The following is a 23,559-nucleotide window of genomic DNA, read 5'->3' as shown; positions in this document are numbered from 1 at the left end:
ATATATATATATATATATATATATATATATATATGTATATATATATATATATATGTATATATATATATATATATATATATATATATATATATATATATATATATATAGATATAGATAATATGTCTTACCTTATGCACACACCATAATAATACTCCTATGTTGAAGCACAGTACAATCCATCAAGCGGTGCGGCTTCATAGCTTACCAAAGTCATACTTAAACATTTTGATAGATTTTTGACCGCCGTGTGTAATGTTCTATATTTTTAATGGAATATATATAATTTTGGTGTTGTTTACTTGAGTCATAATGCTGTCTACACGTATCTCTTATGTGTGACTGCCATCTACCGGTCACAATTATCATTTCACCATGTAGCAAATAAAATAGCTTTGTGGTCGGTAACGACAACCAAAATCATTCCGTACATTAGGTACACCTGAAAGCTTAATGATGAAATGAAAGGATTTTAAGTGCACCTTATAGTCGGAAAAATACGGTATATTTACTGTTACAGGCAGCCCTCTGAGGGCAGCCATAATTGTGATGTGGCCCTCAATGAAAACAAGTTTGAAACAAAATTGCTTATCATGAATAATATTGTATGTTCAAAAACATGAGATATATTTTTTGAAACTCATCACTATAGATAGAAAAACAATCAATTTCAGGCCAATTCACCAAAATGGTATTATTTCCCGCAACAAACCTAACGATCTCCCATGAATGCTCAGAACAATTAGCAACGTACACTGTATTACCAAAAGTATTTGGCCACCTGCCTTGACTCACATATGAACTTGAAGTGCCATCCCATTCCTAACCCATAGGGTTCAATATGATGTGGGTCCACCTTTTGCAGCTATTACAGCTTCAACTCTTCTGGGAAGGCTGTCCACAAGGTTGCGGAGTGTGTTTATAGGAATTCTCCACCATTATTCCAAAAGCGTATTGGTGAGGTCATACACTGATGTTGGTCGAGAAGGCCTGGTTCTCCGTCTCTGTTCTAATTCATCCCAAAGGTTTTCTATCGAGTTCAGGTCAGGACTCTGTGCAGGCGGGTCAAGTTCATCCACACCAGACTCTGTCATCCATTTCTCTATGCACTGGTGCACAGTCATGTTGAAAGAAGAAGGGGCCCGCTCCAAATTTTTCCCACAAGGTTGGGAGCATGGAATTGTCCAAAATGTTTTGGTATCCTGGATAATTCAAAGTTCCTTTCACTGGAACAAAAGGGCAAGGCCAACTCCTGAAATACATCCCTACACCATAATTCCTCCTCCACCAAATTTCACACTCGGCACAACGCAGTCCGTAATGTACCGTTCTTTTGGCAACCTCCAAACCCAGATTGGTCCATCAGATTTCCAGATGGAAAATTGTGATTCATCATTCCAGAGACGTGCTTTACACCACATCTCCCGTCCAAAGGCAAAACCCAGTAACTCAATTTTGGTCCAAATTGAGCTGATAATAATTTTGGAGTTCCTAGGTGATATGCTTTACATTATTGAATGCGATATTGTAATTTGTTCCATAAGTAAGCTGTTACGCGCATGGCAGGACCTAGCAACTACCCCATAACCGCGTACATACAACAGAAAAACCTAGTATCTCAAGGGACCAATCGGAGCTTCTTTGTCAGTCGCCTTATTGTCTTTAATGAGACATTTGCACAGATGGGGGCTCACGGTCAACCTGATTATGTGATATTATGGCACGAGGGGATATTTGGAAGATTGGCCCAGGACGTTGCAAGTACACTTCATTAAACGTATTGTTCTTGATTCTTCCCCTTGCATACTCTTTTGGGCAGATAACTGTGGAGGTCAAAATAAAAACTGGACGCTGTACACGGCTCTTGCCCAATGTGCAAACGCACAATGGGGCCCACCCGAGACTGTAATAAAATATCTGGAGAAAGGGCACAAGTTATTAGGTCACCTGATTCTGATTATTCGAATACTTTTTGCTATATAGTGTAACTGTAATGATAACTATTACCCAAGCAAGGTCAAACAAATCATCTAATGGACATGACTGGTCAGAAAGGTCACGAAGACCGACCCCGTGTGTGAAAAGGCAGCATCATTCATGTGTAATTTTTACGGCAGCATGACCCACTCAGTGAGAGGTTAGAAGGAGACCAACAAAGCACTAGAAGAAGTTTGTTAGGAGGCGCAAGCGATTCACAAGGCTGCTCTAATGGGAACCAGCTGAGCGCTAACAAAGCCACAGCCAGGCTGGGGATATTTGCTTTTGTTGTGGATGTTTAAGGGCAGGGGGGGGCGGCTTCTGTTTATTGTACTTTATTCTCCTTGCAAAGATCCTCAAAAGGAAGCAGGAGAATGTACACTTTCTCAAGAGTGGGGATATTTGCTGATACGCCACACAGTTGTCCCTCACCAGATCGTGTTTCAAATATCGTAGCTTCACTACACCAAAAACACGTTCAAAAATCATAATATTCAACATGTTTGGGCCTTAAATATAGTGTTACATCCAGTTATATTTGTCTGTTATTGTTACAGCTTTACAGGGGAAGAAGACGGCACAGACAGTGGGGAAGTCGTTAAGCTCCAAATTTATTATAAAACACTATATATATATATATATATATATATATATATATATATATATACATATATATATATATATATATATATATATATATATATATATATATATATATATATATATATGTATATCTCCCCACGGTGCTGCGCAGTGGGGAGAGTGGCCGTGCGCAACCCGAGCGTCCCTGGTTCAATTCCCACCTAGTACCAACCTCGTCACGTCCGTTGTGTCCTGAGCAAGACACTTCATCCTTGCTCCTGATGGGTGCTGGTTGGCGCCTTGCATGGCAGCTCCCTCCATCAGTGTGTGAATGTGTGTGTGAATGGGTAAATGTGGAAGTAGTGTCAAAGCGCTTTGAGTACCTTGAAGGTAGAAAAGCGCTATACAAGTACAACCCATTTATCATTTATACAAGGGGATTGAGTGTAAAACTAATCCAAATGGGTGTCGTGTGCGACTATGTGTGGGAATTAAATGTTGAGTGCGACCATGAGTTGAAACATTTTATTCGGGTGTTACCATTTAGAGGTCAATTGCACGGAATATGTACTGTACTGCGCAGTCTACTAATAAAAGTTTCCATCAATCAATCAAAACCCGTAGAGTTGAGCGAGAGGCGATGTTCAAAAAGGGTCAAGGCTGTGTTCGGTGGTCCACGAGTAGGCAGATAGTCGGGGGGGAAGATAGAGGTGTCAAAGTGTGTGTCCAGGTGGAAGGTCGAGATCAAAGAGGCAGCCAGGGAAGCAGAGGGGACACGGGGAGACAAGACACACCACTTGTGACGCGGGAACGGAGGTACGCTGCTGGAAGGCGACAAGGAGGACACGACACAAATGAACACGACGGGGAAGGAACACAGGGAGAGAAAGAGTGCATAGAGCTTGCTAGGTTCGGCTTATCGCTACGTTCTGGCCCGGGATACCAGGTTGTGCTGGCTTAAGAAGGCAGGTCTTCTCATCAGTGACAGGTGTTTTGAATGCTGGCGATTTATTGCAGCTGCTTGCCGGACGGGCTGATGTGGGCAATGAAATAGGGAAAGGCCCGCCAATTCCACTTGAAACATCCGACGACGAGGAGTACCCCTGACTTATACGGCGTCAAATGGGTGCTATGAATAGTGAATTCAAATATTTTATTTATTTATTTTTTCACGTTTAATATGTTTATTGCAATTTTATTTTGACAGCACAACATAGGATTCTAACTTCTGATGCGGGTTAAATGATTTTTATATGCGCCAGATAAAAACCTGTTTTGGACAATGTTGATGTTTTTCAATGACCAGTAGTGCGCAAATGTGTTCCTGTATAGTATTTCTCCAGCAATGGTCATGTGGTGACATCAATGATGGTATTTTGAGAGATAATCATTGGAGTCACTGAATGCATGGATGGGAAACGCATGGCCGGCCACTAATGGTTTGAAAATAATTCAAAAAGCCGTAAATAGTTTTTTAAAGGCCTACTGAAATGAGATGTTCTTATTTAAACGGGGATAGCAGGTCCATTCTATGTGTCACACTTGAACCATTTCGCGATATTAACATATTTTTGCTGAAAGGATTTAGTAGAAAACATCGACGATAAAGTTCGCAACTTTTGGTCGCTAATAAAAAAGCCTTGCCTGTACCGGAAGTAGCAGACGATGTTTATAATCATAGCCTCAGGCAGCAAGAGCTATTCGGAACGAGAAAGAGACGATTTCCCCATTAATTTGAGCGAGGATGAAAGATTTGTGGATGAGGAAAGTTAGACTGAAGCCCCCCAAAAAAAAGAAAAGAAAAAGCGACGGTTCCTGGCGGCGGCAGTGTGAGCGTTTCAGATGTAATTAAACACATTTACTAGGATAATTCTGGAAGATCCCTTATCTGCTTAATGTTTTAATAGGGTTTTAGTGAGATTGTAAAGTTATACCTCAAAGTCGGATGGCTGTGGTGAACGTCAGTGTCTCTCAGCTCACAGCTGCCTTTTTTGACAGCTGCTGCAGGAGGTCCCATAATCCACTGATGTCTCCGGTAAGAGTCGACTTATTATCACAATTTTCCCATCCAAAAACTTGCTGGTTGACGTAGACAAACATGTTCGCTTGACCGCTCCGTGTTAAAGCTTCACAACAAACAAAGAAACAGAGGCTGTGTCTCGGTTGCCAAAGGCAGCTGCAATCCACCGCTTTCCACCAACAGCATTCTAATTTGACGTCTCCATTATTAATTGGACAAATTGTAAAAGATTCAGCAACACAGATATCCAAATTACTGTGTAAATATGCGATGAAAAGAGACGACTTTTAGCTGCAAGTGGTGCTGGGCTAATATGTCCCCTCCGCCCCGAGACGTCACAAACACACATCATCATACGCGTCATCATTCCGCGACGTTTTCAACAAGAAACTCTGCGGGAAATTTAGAATTGCAATTTAGTAAACTAAAAAGGCCTTATTGGCATGTGTTGCAATGTTAAGATTTCATCATTGATATATAAACTGTCAGACTGCGTGGTCGGTAGTAGTGGGTTTCAGTAGGCCTTTAAGCTCCAAATATGAACATATTTCACTCATTATCAATAATCCTACTTTGCAGAAATATGTTTACCACGACCATGTCCAGTGGTAATTAAACACCATAAAATGAGGAACAACTGTAAAGTGAAAACCTCAAAATAATCAGTGCGTCTTCAGCTGAAATGGTAACTACAATATGATGTAACAAGTACAAGGTAGTTCCTGCAAAAAAATACTAATAGGGATTTTGCAAGAAATGTGACATAATGTAGCGTAATAAAGCAAAATGTTCCAAATACAAACAAACCCATCCTTCTGAATTATAGGATATGTCTGACATCCAACGACTGTTCTGCTGCTCGTCCAAAGTCAACAGCGGGTTCAGTTGAGTGTAAGAATTGGCAGATCCAGAAGAATTTGTTTCCTCCCTAAAGCTGAGAGTGTTTTGTTTTGTCTGAGCTTCTGATGCTTTGGTCGTGGATGTGGACATTCCTCCCAGGAAAATGCTTGATTAACAGTTGGGCATGGTCCAGTCAGCTCTCACATTTCTACAAACACATGCTGGGTGATCTCTTCAGAGGAATTTGTGCTTCCGGGAAATCTATATCGTGACACATTTTACCATAACATTTGCATTTAGGGCCCGATCTACTAAGATCTAAAATGACAAGTGTAAACTATAACATGGTGTGTATTTTTAGTATTCATGGTGGTCTACAAAGACTTGGCCTGGATGTTGGTTCAGATCAGGGGACGTCGTTGTAGTTGGTAAAACTATACAAACAAATTGTAATTTATCGATTGACAATTGATAACAAGCTCAAAAGTGATGCAATTAAATGAGGCTTTTGTGGATGCTACTGGCCGTCATCATGGAGATGCTCATTTCCTGCACATTCATAGATTCATGTTCCAACCTGTGGCAAACGCACAACATCGGTGGTTCTCAAACTCTTTTCACCAAGAACCACCTCAGGAAACATGTGGCTCTCCACGTACCACCATAATGACCAACATTAAAATATGGTAGTGCAGTAGGCACAAGTATTCATTAAAAATACACCAGAGGTTTTATTTAACAAGTATATTTCCACAAACAACCGGTTGAGCATGGATGGTACAGGGCGTCCTTAGCCTGTGGAAATGTGACAGTTTATATTTTATTGGCACTTTTTCTAACACCAGCCGTCAACTATACCATATTGTCATATGCTGCGTCTTCTTTGTGGACTGCGCATGTGAATTCCACTAAGTCTGGGCGAAAGAAATCCGACAAGCCAGGACGCTCCACGATCCAGATATCATGGAGCGGTCGGAAAAATAATATTCAATCCGTATATTTTATCCCTTAGCATTCCACGCGGCATGGTTGCCCCCTGAGCCCATTGTTTTTGCTCTTGCCATTGAGCCTCCAGGAATGCAGTTGTCTGTCGCGTTATGTCCATTTTTTGCCTGTACTTATTTGACTGATGCACTATTTTTAGATTTTATTTTATACATGATATTTGTGGTTTACTTGTTTGAGGGCGAAAAACAAACATTTTACATTTAATGAGATTTAAATGTATTTCTGGACTGTATATGTAAAAAATTCAATAAACACAAGTTAACAAATGTATATTTAATATTTGGTCACTGTAACTTTACACACTACATGAAAATTAACACTATGTTTGAATATAGGAAAATAAAACACTGTACTTTAATCAGGTATTTTTTTAAATTTTTTGGGGCTTAACACTACCCATTGAACAGATCACTGCATGACATGGATTTCGCTCGGTATTTTGGTCCATTACGATACACAATCCTTGGTACACAAGCTTTGTAGAATAGCTTTGCTTACACTATGAAGTTTGCACATGATATTGTTTGGGGGCCACATTTCTAGAAAGCTAAACACCAGGGGGCCTGACTTTTTCCTTCACTATCAGTTGTATTTTGTATATCCCGGAAAACCAGCGACCTCTACAATAGACATTTGGTTTTGGTTCATATTTTACAGGAGCGATCCAGTATTTTTAAGGAAACAAGGTACCGTATTTCCTTGAATTTCCGCCGGGCATGTAATATGTGCCTGCCTTGAACTACTGCCGGGTCAAAATTGTTTCCCAAAATTATTAGCGCATGCTTACTATTACCGCCGAGTCAAATTTGTGACGTCATGAGGGACGCTTTCCCTATCGTCATTTGTAAAATGGCGGAGGCAGCAAGGTCAGCAATCTTTACCACTCGAAGAGCCATTTTGACCCATTTCACAACAACAATGGGAGCTGCAAAACTCTTTTGAAATGTACAATGAAATTACACAGTAAAAAAAGTTTTTCTTTTTCTTAAACTGTTGTGTAAACCAGGGGTCTTGTTCATCAGCCACACTGGTTACACTGAAGGTTGTGATATAAACAAGTTTAACACTCTTACTAATATGTGCCACACTGTGAACCCACACCAAACAAGAATGACAAACACATTTCTGGAGAACATCGGCTCTGTAACGCATTATAAACGCAACATAACATCTACCCGGAATGTAATGCATCCATGACTCTTACTGCTTATATTATAATCCCCTAGCACCAAACCCCGCCCACCTCAACCGACACACGGAAGGGAGGGGGGAGGGGGGGGTTGGCACGATTGGGAAAGTGGCCGTACCAGACACCTGAGGGTTCCCGGTTCAATCCCCACCTTCTACCAACCTCGTCACGTCCCTCGTGTCCTTGAGCAAGACACTTCACCCTTGCTCCTGATGGGTCGCGGTTAGGGCCTTGCATGGCAGCTCCCGCCATCAGTGTGTGAATGGGTGAATGTGGAAATAGTGTCAAAGTGCTTTGAATACCTTGAAGGTAGAAAAGCGCGATACAAGTATAATCCATTTACCATTTACCGTGTGTATTTATATACAGTACGTGAAAGCTAGACCCCCCTTTTAGACCAGTTGATCTGCTGTTTCTTTTCTTTTCTGCTCAGCCCTCCTCTCCCTTGTGGGGGGGACACAGGTCCGGTGGCCATGGATGAAGTGCTGGTTGACCAGAATCGGGACCCGGGGTGGACCACTCGCTTGTGCATCGGTTAGGGACATCTCTGCGCTGCTGACCTGTCTCGAATTGGGATGGTCTCCTGCTGGTCCCACTATGGACTGGACTCTCAGTATTATGTTGGATCCACCATGGACTGGACTTTCACAATATTATGCGAGACCAACTCGACGTCCATTACACCGGGGGGTGGTACCCACATCTGCGGTCCTCTCCAAGGTTTCTCATTGTCCTCCAACTGGGTTGAGTTTTCCTTGCCCTTATGTGGAATTTGAATAGATGATGTCATTGTGGCTTGTGGCGCCCTTTGAGACTCTTGTGATTTAGGCCTATGTAAATAAACATTTATTGATTGATTGATTGATTGATTTCTACTCCCAAACTGCAGAATACAAAAGGGTGAACATTTGTCAAAACATGCACGTCTACCTGAAGAATTAGCCACATTGTGGCGCTGTTATTAAATTAAAGTTTGACCCCATAAGTAGGGTTAACTCGTACAGCTAACTACACTAACTTTAAAGTGCTCAGCCAAATAAACACAAAATGTGTTACATACATTTAGGGGACTGACAAGCACATGTGTGTAAAATTAGAGCAGGATTGGACAAAAAACATGCGAAACGCCTTTAAACGGGCACAGGATTTGACTTAGCCTAAAGATATATGAACTATATGGGTGTTTATATTAATGCCAGCATAACACTACAGTGACACACTATTACAAAAAGCAACCAAGTGTTCAATTCTAACATTGAGAAGGCAGGATTTAAAACTCCCTATTTGTCATTCCACTCCAACATACTTGACTGAGAGAAATATGAACGCACCACCTGGTTTCTGCACTGTAACTCATTGGAAGAAAAGGTAGTCATTTCATCCAGCCTTGAAGACCGGTACTGCAGATAATTCTAGTGCAAATGAATAAATCAGACCTTGTCCTGGCCATGTATTGACACAGGCCTGTTCGCCACTGCCTTAAAAAGCTCTCTCTTTTCCTAGTCACAATCCGCACCGTTTGCCACCCGGGGCACGCAACGTCATTCCTCCGCCACCAACAAAGTAGTCCAAGTCGAACACATAGAGGACTCTGTGTGAAGAGCACCGAGAAATGCACATACGGTGGGGCAAAAAAGTATTTAGTCAACCACCGATTGTGCAAGTTCTTCCACTTAAAATGATGACAGAGGTCTGTTTTTTCATTATACGTACACTTCAACTGTGAGACAGAATGTGAAAAAAAAAAATCCAGGAATTCACATTGTAGGAATTTTAAAGAATTCATTTGTAAATTATGGTGGAAAATAAGTATGTGGTCAACCATTCAAAGCTCTCACTGATGGAAGGAGGTTTTGGCTTAAAATCTCACGATACATGGCCCCATTCATTCTTTCCTTAACACGGATCAATCGTGCTGTCCCCTTAGCAGAAAAAAGCCCCAAAGCATGATGTCCCCACCCCCATACATCACAGTAGGTGTGGTGTTCTTGGGATGCAACTCAGTATTCTTCTTCCTCCAAACACGACAAGTTGAGTTTATACCAAAAAGTTCTATTTTGGTTTCATCTGACCACATGACATTCTCCCAATCCTCTGCTGTATCATCCATGTATCCATTTAGTATAAACTCAATTTGTCGTGTTTGGAGGAAGAAGAATACTGAGTCGCATCCCAAGAACACCACACCTACTGTGAAGCATGGGGGTGGAAACATCATGCTTTGGGGCTGTTTTTCTGCTAAGGGGACAGGACGATTGATCCGTGTTAAGGAAAGAAAGAATGTGGTCATGTATCGTGAGATTTTGAGCCAAAATCTCCTTACATCAGTGAGAGCTTTAAATGGTTGACCAAATACTTATTTTCCACCATCATTTACAAATAAATTATTTAAAATTCCCACAATGTGAATTCCTGGATTTATTTTTCACATTCTGTCTCTCACAGTTGAAGTGTACCTATGATGAAAATTACAGACCTCTGTCATCATTTTAAGTGGGAGAACTTGCACAATCGGTAGCTGACTAAATACTTTTTTGCCCCACTGTATAATTTTGTGCTGTACATGAAATATGAACACGGGATTACTGTAGTATGAAGTGTAATGAGAATATAAATGAGGGCTGCACTTTCTTCACAATTTTCCCCATCACCCACAATCCGTCTTTGAGACAGGAACACACGTATTTATCTTTTATATGTATTCTAAATAGTGGAAATAACTGCTAGTATGAAGTTGTTTGGTTTTGGTGATTGGTTTCATCTGCATTATCTATAAATTGTTATAAAAAACATCAACACTCACCAACATCGCTCCATTTAAATGTCATCAACTGCATATTAACCGCGCTTTAGCAACATTGTTATTGTAGGCGCTAACACCTTGGAACTACTTTTCTGCGCGTCCGACCACTGGCGTGTACCATCTTCAGAAATCATGATCAGAATTAAAAATATAAGTATTTTTTTAAATACTTTCCCTGAATATCCAAAAGTATTCATATCATCTTAATGTCATATTATGCTCCTTCCAGTGCTGTTGTTTTAGGTTAGAGTGTTTATCCAATCAGAATTCAGCTAGCATATGTTGCCATGCATTACGAAATCTGCCCGTGGCCTTCAGAATCAACAATGTCCGTGCACTGTAAGTGAACGGGTGCATACAGTTGATAGATAATTGCGATAGCCAATCAGATCACGAGTTGTTATCAGTAAGGCCTTGTAGCTGGCCTTACGCTGTTTAAGGAAGGTCATTCTAAAACCTTAAATTGTGCCTGATTTAGCTATTCCTTCACCACTTTTAATGTGTGTTTGGGGTCATTGTCCTGTTGGAACAGCCAACTGCGCCCAAGACGCAACCTCCAGGCTGATGATTTTAGGTTGTCCTGAAGAATTTAGAGGTAATCCTCCTTTTTCATTGTCCCATTGAAAGTACCAGTTCCATTGGCAGGAAAACAGGCCAAGAGCATAGTACTAACACCACCATGCTTGACGGTAGGTGTAGTGTTCCTGGGATTAGAGGCCTCACCTTTTCTCCTCCAAATATTTTGCTGGGTATTGTGGTCAAACAGCTCCATTTGTGTTTCATCTGACTTCACATGGAAAAAGATATCACAAAAAAATAAGAGTTGTAGAAATTATTGGAAACTGAAGACTTTACAAGTGTATGTACAAGTATGATTGTGACTGTATATAATATGTAAATATTATATATATGTTATATTTTATATTGCTACTGTGGTACATTTTTAGTCTACTTTATACCTTGTGTTTGCCCTCTTTTTGTGTCTTTGTGCGCATTATCCGTTCCATCCTTACCCTTTCCATCCTTTGGAACTGAGCTACTGTGTGGAACAATTTCCCTAGTGGATCAATAAAGTGTGTCTAAGTCTGTCAGGAGTAGGAGGAAGCGGACCTTATTCAATACTACTCCTTGTTCGATTCATTGCAAATGGTGACGTTTATTTGTTTACTTCCTGTGCTCAATCTGTAACACAAACAATGAATTAAATAAGAAAATACATAAGTAGATGAATTAATACAGTAAATAAAAAACTTACACGTGTGTTTAAAAGTTGTGTGTGTGGCATGGCCGGCTCTACGCAGGGGCAAGAGGGGGCAGAGCCCCCTTAAATAAATGTCTTGCCCCCTCAAATCAAAATTTGAGAAAGCAAATTTTAATAAACTCACAAAATTACTACATTACAAGTTGACAAAATTATCTGCACTAGCGGAAAAATCAGCCGAAAAAGGGACACACACGATATAGTAGTGTCAGCTTCCCTCTCATTCCTCCCTCCGCTGTGCGTGTATTCACCATTCCACAGGCTGCGCAGCAGACACACACCCGCACACACCCCTCAACCCTCAGTGAACATCCAATCACTCTTGCAGTATGAAAGTAAAAGAAAAGGAAAAGTTGTCTACATTTATCATATACTTGTTAGGATGGGTGTATTTGTGTAGTCTTATCTGTCATAAACACGTTTATCGTCGCAGACTTTCGGTGCTACGGAGTTCCTTTTTTTTTTTTTTTTTTTTTTACTTTACCCAACTTGACGAGAGCAGTGACAGCGGAGGCTCTGAGCAGCAGTGGTTTGGAAGGAAGAGAGCCTCCACTGTCCCTGTAACAAGCTACAAGTCATTTATGAAGCTGTTAATGAGGGTAAAAATGAAACATAAGGTATATATCCTGCTTAGCAGTCCTCCTCTGCTGTCCTCTGTTCAGAGCGGAGTCCCTAGCAACGGCCCGTTTTACTTAGCAACAGTCTGGCAATCGACTGCTGGAATTATTTTTATGTTGTTTTTCTTGTAATTCTACATAGTCAACCTTTAATGTTTCAATCTACATTTTGTAATAAACAAATTATAAGTTTCATTTGATATGAACAAGACACCTAAAAACAAAAACACTGTCGTTTTCATGAATTTACAAGCAAGTGGGCAACACACATACATTGGAGTGAATGAATGTTGTGCCCAGATGAGTGCCCACGCCAACTACATGTGACAAACTGAAGACAAGTGACCTGTGTCTGACAGACCCCTACGTAAAGCCCCGCCCCAGGCTGTAGTCCTGTACTGTTGTTGTTTTTCTTCATGTAATCACAGCGGTTTTTTTCTGTTGTTGTTCAAGCTTACTTATTTTCTGCTCCAGCTTCCAGCAGCTCACAAAGAGAAAGTTAATGCTCTGTAATGCATCCATTTTTCAGAGCATTTAAAAAGTCTAGTCCTGCTCCTGCATATAGTTATAGCAATGACACTACTGCTAGTACATCAGGGACAGCAGCTAGCAATACTGCACCTTTAGCACCAGCAAGCACTGTTTCTCCTGCACCAGCTCCCTCCGTCCCCCCAACAAGCGCTCCCCCAAAGCAGCCTGCTCAGCTACCCAGTGACTTAAATGGCAACGCACCATCTCAGCCAATACTGGGTGGCTACCCAAAGCGTGCATTTGGTTCAACATTAAGATCATTCAATCCTGCCTGGTACCGCACACGACCATGGCTAGAGTATTCTGTGGTGCGAGACGCCTGCTTCTGTTTCCCCTATCGGAAATATGGCAGCGCTGTTAATGTTTCCCCCCCCTGAGGGATTGCCACCTTGTTGTGGTCAGGGGGTTTGCGTGCCTCAGTGACCGTAAGAGCTATACCAGCAGGAGCTTAGTCTTCAGGTGGGACACCCAAGTTGGACAGGTCTGAAGGTAGAGGCCTGACAAAGTGCAATCCACTACTCCAGGTTGGGGTTGGACACACAGCTAAAGACCCATTTCAATGAAGAAAGCATCGTTACTATAAGCACAAAAAAAAATTGCTGGAGCATGATGTGTACACATGATGCCCCCTTCACATTTCTGACTGCCCCCTCATATAAGCATGCCTAGAACCGCCCCTGGTGTGTGGTGTGTGGTGTGTGTAGGGCTTATAAAGACGTTAAATACATATTCTATTGAATATTGTGGAGTGTTTTTATTTTATTTTTATTTTTTTTATTCAAGTATTTTTTTTCTATCTTCTTGTATTTCTTCTATCTTGATTTTATCATCATAAGTTTTTTTTTTGTTCTGTGATATGGATCCCCCTGGGTCTGAAATAAAATTACTACTAATACTTCATCGAAATCCTAAAATAAATTGTGTGTGTACTTTGCGGAAATTCATTGTTTCCAACACACAAAAATATCAACATAAAACACATTAATTAATAATAGTTTTAAATGAAATGTAAAAAAGTAAAGATTTACCATGACTTTTACCTTTACTGAAAACGCTTCTTGGCAAAGACAACAAGGAAGGAATAGAGGTGAGAGCCACACAAATGTCACATTGCTATGAGTTCTTTATCAAATTTAACAGTGCTTCTCACCTTCTTTATCAGAGTGCTGACACTTCAATTTCTACAGTACCATGCTGGCTTAATAAATGTTATAGTACCAATGACTTTCACACACACTTGGGACTGATGAGGGCAAGCTGCATAAAGACCAGTGGACCCAAGGATCTGCGCCGGAACGTAATCTTCGGTTGTGTATGTGGAGGGGGGCGTAGCCTGCCGGCCTGCGGAACTGGGTGTGCAAGACAGCAACAGATGAGTAGATGGCCCAGATGGGTCTGTTATCTAATCACCTGTCGCCTTTATCAGCAGCAGCCGAACGAGACAGGGGAGTTGGAGTTGGAGCCAGGGAGAGACGCAGGACTGAAACAATAACATATATTGGCCCCTTTTAATTCTGTGCCGTCAACTCCTCCGGCAACCATAACAGACAAACCATGTTCCCGACATCTACAAAGCAATTAGCTACCTGCTGCCATCTACTGATATGAAAGAGTATTACACGATTACTCTGCCGAGCTCTAGACAGCACAGACCCTCAAGATTGGCAAATTTGCGGGTTAAAATTACTGGTTTGCAAATAATATCCCAAGTGGTTGAATAACCCTGCGATAAAGTATCACCGTACCTTTCTTGTTTTGATGCTCGAGCTAAGAAACAGTGACTTACTTTTAACAAATCACCATCTCACAGCTAAGATTGGCGAAACATAAAAGTCTTTTAAAAGCGAATATTTGTACCAATTAGAAGGTAACTGTGCTGTGGGAATAAGAATGACATTTCCTGCTGTGCTCAAATTAGTTAGTATTCCCTAATCTTCCTGCTGATTTGCCTTCCTGGACACTTGGAAAAGTATTTTGTTCCACCTCATTATCGGCCAACAAGCTCCTTATAAAGAGAAGATCATGCCAGCGCCGCCGTGCTATACTCTCTCTCTCTAAGTTGGTTGGCAAGACCGTTTCAGTCCTGATTCATTTTGTTTAATGGTGCACCATAATCAGCTTAGAAAGGATTGCTGCTCTTTTGCTGACCAAGCTAGGCATGCATTCCTTCCACCAGGGGGCGTGTTTGCTGTGCGCTGCACTGTAAAGTGAATAGCAGCTCTGTTTGCACATGCACCGTGCACATCTCTCTTGGAGTATGAATCGAGCTCTCTCTCTTATGTCCCATTCCCTACAGCATTTACCAAAATATCCTTTTCACTATTCCCAGCACTCCCGAGCACACACACAAGTAAGTCAAAGATTCATATTCATCCCATCACTCCCACCACCGGGTAAATATTCCAAGATTTGTTTATACGTTCCTTTTTTTAATCATTCAAGTGCTATATGTGCTGTGTATTAAGTAAACCTGAAGACATATTCTGTCCTCCCGTGCAGGTATGGTCAATTAGCCCGAAGACCTGGTTCCTGCCATTGCAAAGCCCCCATAATGGATGGATGGATGGATGGATGGATGGATGGATGGATGATTGTCACACACACACTAGGTGTGGTGAAATTCATACTCTGCATTTGACCCATCCCCTTGATCACCCCCCTGGGAAGTGGTAATGGTCGTCACTACTGGTCGTCACCACAGCTGGACTGATTACTAGTGAGGTATTCTGTGAAATATACAATAAATATGCCGGTGGAATCATAACCAAGCATTAAAGTTACACATATTGTGCCATATTGTTGTCCCAATACTAATATGTTGGTACTGGTACGGGTGCCAAAATGTATTTCGATACTTTTCGGTGCTTTTCTAAATAAAGGGGACCACAAAAAAAGGCATTATTGGCTTTATTTCAACAAAAAATATTTTGGTGCATTAAACATATGTGTATTACTGCAATTTAGTCCTTAAAGGGGAACATTATCACCAGACCTAGGCAAGTGTCAATACATACCTTGATGTTGCAGAAAAAAGACCATGTATTTTTTTAACCGATTTCCGAACTCTAAATGGGTGAATTTTTGCAAATTAAACGCCTTTCTGTTTATCTGTCTTTTAGCGATGACGTCAGAACGTGACGTCACCGAGGTAACACACCCACCATATTCATTTTCACATTACAAACACCGGGTCTCAGCTCTGTTATTTTCAGTTTTTTCGACTATTTTTTGGAACCTTGGAGACATCATGCCTCGTCGGTGTGTTGTCGGAGGGTGTCTTCACATTTGACCGGCGATGCTAAGACAGACATGTCACAGAGATGTATGGATAACCTACAGATGCATTTGCAACAATTAAGTCAAAAAAATCACAAAGGTGAGTTTTGTTGATGTTGTTGACTTATGTGCTAATCAGACATATTTGGTCACGGCATGACTGCCAGCTAAGCGATGCTAACATGCTACGCTAATCGATGCTAACATGCTATTTACGCTAGCTGTATGTACATTTGAAACTAAATACCCACATTTAATGCGAAACAAACACTTACCAATCGACGGATTTAAGTGGCTCCAGTGTCACAAGATGCGAAAGTCCTGATCGTTTGGTCCGCACATTTTACCGGCGATGCTAATAAGGCAGCCATGCTATGGGCCACTTCATTAGGTACACCCACGCTATGGCCAAATAGCGTCAATAGCTATTCGCTCAATAGCTTCAATTTCTTCTTCAATTTCGTTTTCGCTATCTGCTTCCATACTCTGACCATCTGTTTCAATACATGCGTAATCTGGTGAATCGCTTAAGCCGCTGAAATCCGAGTCTGAATCCGAGCTAATGTCGCTATATCTTGCTGTGGTAACCGCCATGTTGTTTGTATTGGCAGCCCTGTATGACGTCACAGGGAAATAGATAGTGGTTTCAAAGATAGCGAAAATAAGGCACTTTAAGGCTTTATTTAGGGATGTTCCGGGACCGGTAAAATTTTGAAAAAAACTTCAAAAAATACAACAAGCCACTGGGAACGGATTTTTATTGTTTTAAACCTTTTGAAATTGTGATAATGTTCACCTTTAAATTAAATAGTGAACATATTTCTCCTAATTAGTCTACGGAAATATGCAGTAAAATATTGTGTCATTTATCCACCTATTATTTTGTTTACATTATTAAGGACAAGTGGTAAAAAATGAAATATTAATCTCTGTTCATTTACTGTTAATATCTGGTTACTTTCTCTTTCAACATGTTTTATCTACACTTATGATAAAATGTAATAACCAACTATTATTCTCTTGTTTGATATTTTACATTAGTTTTGGATGATACCACTCATTTGGGTATCGATCCGATACCAAGTAGTTACAGTATCATACACCGGTCATATTCAAAGTCCTCATGTGTCAAGGGACATATTTCCTGAGTTTCTAAATATAACATATATATTTTTTTAAACGAAAGAATATGTTTTGATGCTAAAAGAACATTGATGTAATTATAGTAGTAACGACTAGATACGCTCCTGTATCTAGTCTGTATCTCGGACATATATGAGATGAAAGTTGAAGATTACGCGCAATTTGAACGAAGGAAAATGAGCCTTATGAGAATTTGCATTCATATATATATATATATATATATATATATATATATATATATATATATATATATATATATATATATATATATATATATGTATATATATATACATATATATATACATACATATATATATATATATATATATATATATATATATGTATGTATATATATATATATATATATATATATATATATATATATATATATATATATATATATATATATATATATATATCCCTGCTCATCAGGGAATTTTACTAAAATCAGGGAAAACTGCAAAACAGGCTTGTAGGGATGAAATAGCCTCTTGTGTTTTTTTTCCTGACCTGACATATATTATACACTGTACAAACTTACACTTTTTCTTATTCAATCTGTTTTCTTTATTTTCAGGACTATTTATAGTTACATTGTAGATTGTAACACTATGAATGAACACATGTGGAGTTATGTACTTAACAAAAAGAAAAAAGTGAAACAACTGAAAACAGGTTTTATATTCTAGTTTCTTCAAAATAGCCACCTATATATATATATATATATATATATATATATATACATATATATATATGTAGGTGTGGGAAAAATCGTGATCTCAGGTTGAAAGTGACGTTGAGGAAGTTGACGGATTGAAGCCAACAAGCAAACCGTCAACTTCGTCGACGTCACTTTCAACCTGAGAAATAACAGCTGCCAACCATTCACGAAACTCAACAGAACACTCCAATACGTGCACCATGACAGCAACCACCCACCCACCACCACAAAAAGAATACCTACCGGAATTAATAAAGCAAAGCTGAATTCGACCAAGCAACCCCCCCGTACCAGAAAGCACTTGATGAAAGCGGATACAACTTCACCCTCACCTATGAACCCACGCCAGGAAACCAACCAAAAAAGAGCAGAAAACGAAACAATATCATCTGGTAGAACCCCCCATTCAGCAAAAACGTCTCAACCAATATCGGCCACCAGTTCCTCACTCTGATCGACAAACACTTGCCCAAAGGCAACACCCTAAGAAAAATATTCAACAAGAACAACATTAAATTGAGTTACAGCTGTATGAATAACATACAACAAATAATTTCAAACCACAAAAAAGCAATTGCAAAAGGACTGCCTACCCCCAGACTAAACGACTCTGAAACCAATACGGAATGCAACTGTCGCAAGAAACCTGATTGCCCTCTCAACGGGGGATGCTTACTAACATAAGTCGTTTACCAAGCAAAGGTAACACGCAAGGACATTAACACATACGACACGTACGTAGGATTAAAACCGGATGGATCAATCACAGGGGCTCCTTTAGAAACCAGACTTTGCGGAATTCTACAGAACTCAGCAAGCACATTTGAAACCTCAAAGACAATAATGTTGAATATTCAATAACATGGCAAATTCTTGCATCCAGCACACCTTACAACAGTGGTAATAAAAGATGCAACCTATGCTTAAAAGAGAAACTGTTTATCTTATATCACCCAGGCCTGTGATCTCTCAACAAGCGTAGTGAAATCATTTCAACTTGCCGCCACGGACGGAAACACCTCCTAGGTAACACATGAGCCAATCACCACACCCTACGCCTGCCTGTACAAACCCTCCCTGTGCCCTATATAAACCATTGTATGTGAATGCTTCCATTAAAATCTCCTGATGATTGAGGGAACCCCTCATGAAACAGTTCTGTAGAGATGAAGTAGTCTTGTGATTTTTCCCACACCTACATATTGCGCTCTACCGCGGTATCGAGCACTATTCTCTGGATAATCCAATCAAGAAATATATATATATATATATATATATATATATATATATATATATATATATATATATATATATATATATATATATATATATATATATATATATATGTGTGTGTACCCCGCCTTCCGCCCGATTTGATGGATGGATGAATATATATATATATACATATATATATATATATCCATCCATCCATCCATCCATCCATCCATTTTCTACCGCTTATTCCCTTTTTGAGGTCGCGGGGGGCACTGGCGCCTATTTTAGCTACAATCGAGCGGAAGGCGGGGTACACACATATATCCATCCATCCATTTTCTACCGCTTATTCCCATTTGGGGTCGCGGGGGGCGCTGGCGCCTATCTCAGCTACAATCGGGCGGAAGGCGGGGTGTACCCTGGACAAGTATATATATATATATATATATATATATATATATATATATATATATATATATATATATATATATATATATATATATATGTATATGTATATATATATATATATATGTATATGTATATATATATATATATATATATATATATATATGTATATGTATATATATATATATATATATATATATATGTATATGTATATATATATATATATATATATATATATATATATATATATATATATATATATATATATATATATATGTATATGTATATATATATATATATATATATGTATATGTATATATATATATATATATATATATATATATATATATATATATATATATATATATATATATATATATGTATATGTATATATATATATATATGTATATGTATATATATATATATATATATATATATATATATATATATATATATATATATATATATATATATATATATACTTGTCCAGGGTACACCCCGCCTTCCGCCCGATTGTAGCTGAGATAGGCGCCAGCGCCCCCCGCGACCCCAAATGGGAATAAGCGGTAGAAAATGGATGGATGGATATATGTGTGTACCCCGCCTTCTGTTGCGATCTGCTGCTCAGATCTTCACGTGTTTGTTTTTTCATTCTCAGTCTGACCCGTTTATTTCCTGTTTTTGTCCATCACTATGGTTACACATCAGTCCACCTGTTAGTCTCGCCCCGCACACCTGCTACTAATTTTCACCCTCCTATTTAAGCTCACCTTTTCTGTTTACTCATTCTCGGATCCTAATTTGCCCACGCGCATCAGTGACGACTCTCATCATTCGTATGTATTTTCTCGCTAGCTCTCACGCCAAGCCACTTTATTGTCTAGCTTTCATGCTAAATGTTTTGTTTACTCTTTTGTGTCCTCGTACCAAGTTTTAGTTTTCCTTGTTTTATCCTAGCTTTCACGCTAGCGTCTTTTGTTTACTTTTTCTCTTTACACCAGTATTTTTGTTCATAGACTTTTGTTATTAAATAAATACCTTATATCTTACCTATGCTGTGTTCTGCTTCGACGCATCCACGGGAAAACCACACCGGCATTACCATGCCGAAGAAGAGTCATCACAGTAGGATCCGAGCATCAAGTTGTTTTTCCGCGTCGAAACCACGGGAGGAACCCTTCGACTTAGGGTTGTGGTTGGAGCTCGTGGCTTGGGAGCAGGAAAGACTCGACTGTGGGCCTGAAGTCTCCTCCGAAGCCGTTCGCGCTGCCCCGAAGAAGCGGGGGGTCCAGTGGAGAGGTTCCCCGCGCGGCAGTAATGTTCCAGCACCACTTATTCCTCCCCATGGACACAGCAAGTTTCACCCCGTCCAGGATTCACCCGTCATTACCGGTAATCCTGATTGTTTTTTTTCAAATCATTCCTTAAGCTGCCATGACACTTTTTCTGACACAAGCGATGACGTCATTTGGGGAACGCCCACCGGTGACGCAACACCGGCCTCTGTTGATGACATTTTTTCAGAAGATTTTTTTATTGTGGACGATATATGTCAGCCATTTTCCAAAAACTTGGACAGTAATAATATTTTCACACAGTATCAGGACATTTATATTGATTCTAGTCACCCTCAGTATATTGTTAATTGTCAAGATCAGCCTCCCATTACTTTGGCCCCGCCCACATCTCAGCCTATTTCACGTCCTACCCCTACGTCACCTGATTTTGAAACTGACCTAGAAAAATATAGTCCTGCCTGGATGGACGAGTGGTACAGGAGAGTTTTGATTGAACTGGAGCTGGAGGAGAAATTTCTTGCTGCTCAGAACAATCCTCTCCTCATACAGACTAATGGGGTGGAGTCTGCCCACCTCCAAACCTCCCACCGCCCGCCCTTACGGTCAGCCTCTATCCAACGGGACCCCGTCTGGAATCCGGGTCTCGAGGGGAGGGCCAGTATTACTACTAAGCCTCCTAGACCTCCACCACCGGTGTTTACCCCTGTTAAACCTGTTAAGCCACTACGGCCTCCTAGACCTCCTCCACCGGTGTTCTCCCCGGTCAAGTCACGCCCTCTTAGACCTCCTCCACCTGTGTTCCGTCCGTGCCCTAGTTCTAGTTTTAGTCACAGTCTCTCTCAGAGTTCGAGTCCCAGCCTTCTTCGTAGCCCATGCTCTAGTCCTACTCGTAGACCGACTTGTAGACTGAGTCGTAGTCCAAGTCCTGGTCCGAGTTTCCGTTCTGATTCTAGTTGTAGTCCTAGTCTTTCTCGTAGTCGTCGTAGTCCTAGTTCCACTCGTAGACTGATCCGTAGTCCGAGTCCTGTTTCGAGTCCGGTCCCGAGTCTTGTTTCTTGCCTTTGTAATATTAGTACTGATTCCCCTCGTGGTCTTAGTCCGAACCCTAGTCCTTACCCAAGTTCTTGTCCGAGCCCCAGTGTTACTGTAAGTCCTAGTCTTTGTCCTAGTCCTTGCCCGAGCACCAGTTTGATTGTTAGTCCCAGTCCTTGCCCAAGCCCTAGTTTGACCGTTTGTCCTAGTTCTTGCCCAAGCCCTGGTATGACTGTAAGTCCTGGTCGTTGCCCAAGCCCTTCTCAAAGCACTAGTGTGATTGTAAGTCCTGGTCCTCTCTCAAGTCCTTGCCCGAGTCCTAGTGTTTGTCTTATCACTCATCATAGTCCTAGTCCTGCTCACAGCCAGTCCCCTAGTTCTCCTCGGCAGACCCCTGTGCCTGCTCCTCGGCAGACCCCTGTGCCTGCTCCTCGGCGGACCCCTGTGCCTGCTCCTCGGCGGACCCCTGTGCCTGCTCCTCGGCTGAAGCCGACACCTGCTCCTCGGCTGAAGCCGACACCTGCTCCCAGTCTGGTTCTCACACCAGCACATGACTCTGACCTGGTTTTCACACCAGAAAATGTTTCTAGCCTTGTTCTCACGCCAGTTTCAGACTCTAAACTGGTTCTCACTCTAGCACCAGTTCCTAAGCTGGAGCCCACTCCGGTACCAGCACCACGACAGGTACCGGTGCCAGCTCCGTGCCGCCAAGCACCGGTGCCAGCTCCGCGCCGCCAAGCACCGCCGACGACGGGGCTGGAGCCCACACCAGCGCCGACGACGGGGCTGGAGCCCACACCAGCGTCGACGACGGGGCTGGAACCTTCACCTGTGTCGACAGGGCTGGAGCCCACTCCAGTGCCAGCTCCTCGACAAGCGCCGGTACCAGCTCCACGCCGCCAAGCACTGCCGACGAAGAAGCTGGAGCCCACACCGGCGCCGACGATGAGGCTGGAGCTCACACCAGTCACGACTCCTGCGGCTCCCAGGCCGCCTCCGACGACTCCGACGACTCCGACGACTCCGACGACTCCGACGACTCCGACGACTCCTGCGGCTCCCAGGCCGCCTCCGACGACTCCTGCGGCTCCCAGGCCGCCTCCGACGACTCCTGCGGCTCCCAGGCCGCCTCCGACGCCTTCTTCGGCTGCAGCACCCGCATCATCCTCGCCAGCTGCACTCGGGCCTGCTTTGGCTGCAGTCCCCGCACCCTCGTCTGCTGCTTCCAAGCCTGCTGGGATTTCGGTGCTGAGGCGTCGTCCACCACGTCGATCACGGGCGTGGCCTCTGCGAGGTCATCCTCCTCGCCAGACACTCCCTCCTCCATGTCGGCCACGGATGTGGCCGTGCCCGGGTCGTCCGCCTCGCCGGGCACCTCATCCTGCGATGCGGCCACTAATGTGGCCTTTTCGAGGTCGCCCGCCAAAACTTTTTCGGCAGCAGCGTTCCACCCGCCGCCGCCACATGATGTGTCCTCGGTGGATTCGGGGACATGCGATCTGGCGACCCTCCACCGTGGCCTCCCTCCGCCCTCCCTTCGTTTGTGAACTTTCTGGTTTTGGGGAGGGGGTTCAAGTTTTTGTTTGTTTTTTAAGACATCTGGTATCTGTCTTTTGTTGGGGGGGAATACTGTTGCGATCTGCT

Source organism: Nerophis ophidion, linkage group LG02 (genome assembly GCF_033978795.1).
Source record: "Nerophis ophidion isolate RoL-2023_Sa linkage group LG02, RoL_Noph_v1.0, whole genome shotgun sequence".
NCBI classification, from domain to species: domain Eukaryota; kingdom Metazoa; phylum Chordata; class Actinopteri; order Syngnathiformes; family Syngnathidae; genus Nerophis; species Nerophis ophidion.
This window is presented reverse-complemented; position numbering follows the sequence as displayed.